The 3,227-nt window shown below is 46.7% G+C and overlaps 1 long non-coding RNA gene across 1 annotated transcript in view; it reads right to left on the bottom strand.

The window, feature by feature from the left end:
- LOC114009348 (uncharacterized) overlaps nucleotides 1-2,982 on the bottom strand; it is a 10,970-nt gene extending 7,988 nt beyond the window's left edge. The window contains exon 1 of the long non-coding RNA XR_003550779.1: nucleotides 2,707-2,982. This is a non-coding gene — a long non-coding RNA (uncharacterized LOC114009348). The remainder of the gene's footprint in view (nucleotides 1-2,706) is intronic.
- Nucleotides 2,983-3,227: the final 245 nt, after the last annotated feature.

The raw sequence follows: 3,227 nt of genomic DNA, 5'->3' as shown, positions 1-3,227 counted from the left end.
TAAGCCACCGGGTCCGGGACACGAACCACGGTCGACTACGTGGGAGTCCAGCGACATAGCCATTACGCTAACTGCTGGTTCCCCCCAGCTTGCTTTTTAAGCTGCTGAGGCTAGGATTCAAACTCAATTGGCCATGTGGGATCTAGCTCCCTATGCATAAGGCTCAACTGCTGCACTAAGAGGCTGGCCCATTTTATCTTCAAATATACTAAAAATTGGGCCAGCCTGTAGCCTATTGGTTAGGAGAGTAGGATCCCAAATAGCTGACTAGTTTGAATAATGGTTCCAGCAGCACTTGAAAGCAGACACATGGTGTACATGTCCCAAATCCCAATAAAATGGAGAAATGGAGAAGGGAGTGTGACATGACCACACTCCACTGAGGGGTACTTTCTCCCTGTCCCTCTCTTTCTGGTGAGCATAACACCTTCAGACAATAAAAACCAACAACAGGGACCAGCAGTTGGCATAATGGCTACGTTGCTGGACTCGCAAATAGTCGACTGTGGTTCAAGTCCCGGACCCTGTGGCTTAAACTCACGCTGGGTGCATGCGCATGCATGCCCAAGATCCAGAGAGAAATGGAGGAGAAGGGATTGCGGCGTGACCATCCCCTCTGGGGGGTGATTTCTTGCTTTCTGTCTCTCTGTCTCTCTCTGTCTTTAAAAAAAAAAAAAAAACAAAAAAAACCCAACAACCAAAAACCAAACATACGGCTGGCAGGGCTATGGTGGTTAAGGCAACTTGACTCCCACATGGCTTATTGTGGTTCAAATCCTGAACTTGCCAGCTTGCTTTCTCACTTTCCTTCTCTCTCTCTCTCTCTGGTTGACCTAAAAAAAAATTAAATTAATTCATGACAATGAATAAAATGAAATAATTCTTATTAAAAAGCAAACATATATTAAGAGCTGCTATTTTATACTTTCTTGACAATTTGAATATATGAAGTATATGAAGAGTTTGTAGTTGTTGTCTTTGAATATATGGTTTGTATTTGTTGTCTTATTTTTAAATGTTTTTCATTTTTTTAGTTTTTGCTATAGGGCACCTGTGCTCATCAGAGAGCAGAGAGAAAGCATCCCTTGAGGGGATGGTCACACCAATCACTTCTCTATTCTCCTTTTGGGATTTTAGATACACACACACACAAGTGCCTGGTGTGTTTTTCATACTTCTGGGTCCAGGACTCCTAACTGCATAGTCAACCATGTGGGATTCAGCCTCCTTAACCACCGCATCACTAGCTGGCTCTCTGCATGTTCTTTTTCACGTTTCTTTGTATAACTGGTTATCTTTGAGAGTATGCTGTAAGTTTCCTTAGGGGGAAAAAAAAGGGCCAGCTAGTGGTACAGCAGTAATGCAACACTTGGTGATGTTGAACTCATATGGGAAGGCCTAGGGTTTGAGACTCAAGCCTCCCTGTGCACATACCCCTGAGCATGGCTGACTGAGCTGGCAAGGTAAGGAGGAGGGATGGTGTGCCTGTCTCTCTATCTCAAGGAAGAATAACCTTTTTTCAAAAGGAATACTGAGGGACCAGAAGTTAGCATAATGGCTATGTCGCAGAACTCCCATGTAGTCGACCGCGGTTCACATCTCGGACCCGATGGCTTAAAACTCACGTGGGGCGCGTGTGCATGCGTGCCCAAGATCCTGAGAGAACGGAGGAGAAGGGATTGCGGTGTGGCCATCCCCTCTGGGGGGTGATTTCTTGCTTTCTGTCTGTCTCTCTCTGTCTGGCGAGCGGACACACCCTATGGCAAAAACCTCTCAAAAAAAAAAAAAAAAGATTTGACAGTGTGGTGAGTTGAAAAGGCCTTGTAATGGTGACACCACACAGGTTAGAAAGGTTTGATATCTGATAGTACTTTTCTCTAAGGATCATTTTAATTTGCTTTTACTATGCATCTGTGCACACCACTAATTTGGTCAAAGCTGAGGTTCTCTACACTTTCAAGGTGACTTCAATTTGGGAGACATGTCTATGTTGGGGCTTGTTTTTTACAGTTCAACAATTTCTGAGGGAGTCTTCTCTAGAGTTCTAGTTCAAATATGTGGTGATTATTCAGACTTCTGGCTTTCAGCACTTTTACACTTGTACCCCTTACATGGTAAGTCTACCATCACAAGTCTTTCATCAGCAAAATACCTTAAGGCAAAAGCAGCTTTGAGTGCTAGGGTGATTAATCCAGTCTCTTGCTTCTCCTTGGGTTTGATCCCTAATTCTTCATTCTCATCAGTTCTTAAATGCTTTTAAAATTTTTCTTTTACAATAATCATTTCTTTAATTTTATTTTTAAATTTGCTATAGGGCACATGCGGGGGTGGGAAAACAAGCCACCAGGTCTGGGACTCCAAACACAGTTGGCCATACAGGAGTACAACACTTAACTACCACACTACCTGTTGGCCCCTTAAGGATTTTTTTGGTCAACATTTCACTCATCTTGGTCTCCGTGGGAAATTGAGTCCTAATTACCTACACCACCATTACCGGGAGTGTAACCCCTCACTCAAAGCTCCATCATGCTCTCTCCTGCCTGTCTGCACAGGACGCTGCAGGTCTGGGGAGAAGGGAGACAGGAAGAGGTGGTGCTTCTGCTTCAGAGCCCTATGTCAGGGAAGAAAAAAACTCAGTCTTCCTCAGGAAAAGCCACACTTTCTCAGACAAAGGAGACAGTGACCTGGGGTTCCCCCGCTTACCCACACAATTTCATATGGTTCAACTTATTCACATTTGGTCCAGCAGGTCACGTGGTATGAGACGGCAGTGTCCGGCCACTGGGCAAAACGCAGGACAAGGGGTTAGAGGCCTGGCCCACAGTGTCCAGCCGTGGACCATGAGTGGATGGTGGCGGGCCCTGGAGGAGGACCTAGCTCGGACAGAAGAGAACGGAGCAAAGGTCTTGCAGCCAACTCTGTGCCCGCCCCGAGGCGCTCAGGGTGGAGCTAACACTCAGAGGCAAACACACCGCCTCGTCAGACCAGAAACGAGCGCGAAAAGAACGCGTCACACTCAGAAGCGGAAGTGTGCCGCCGCCGAGGCTTTCGGGAAATGTAGTCTCTCGGCCTGCCGCGTGTCCAGGCGCTCGGGAGGCGGTTCTCTTCTGGCGCATCTGGAACGCGCTTGGTTGTGCTGCACGTCCTGTCCACCGTGGATAAATTGTTGGGGGCGCGCCAGAGGCTTTCCTTTGGACGTTTCTTTAAGGGCACGCCCAGATCTT

This window comes from Tupaia chinensis, unplaced genomic scaffold (assembly GCF_000334495.1).
Source record: "Tupaia chinensis unplaced genomic scaffold, TupChi_1.0 Scaffold000523_1, whole genome shotgun sequence".
Classification (NCBI taxonomy): domain Eukaryota; kingdom Metazoa; phylum Chordata; class Mammalia; order Scandentia; family Tupaiidae; genus Tupaia; species Tupaia belangeri.
The sequence above is the reverse complement of the archived record's forward strand: the minus strand, read 5'-3'. Positions and strand labels throughout refer to the sequence as shown.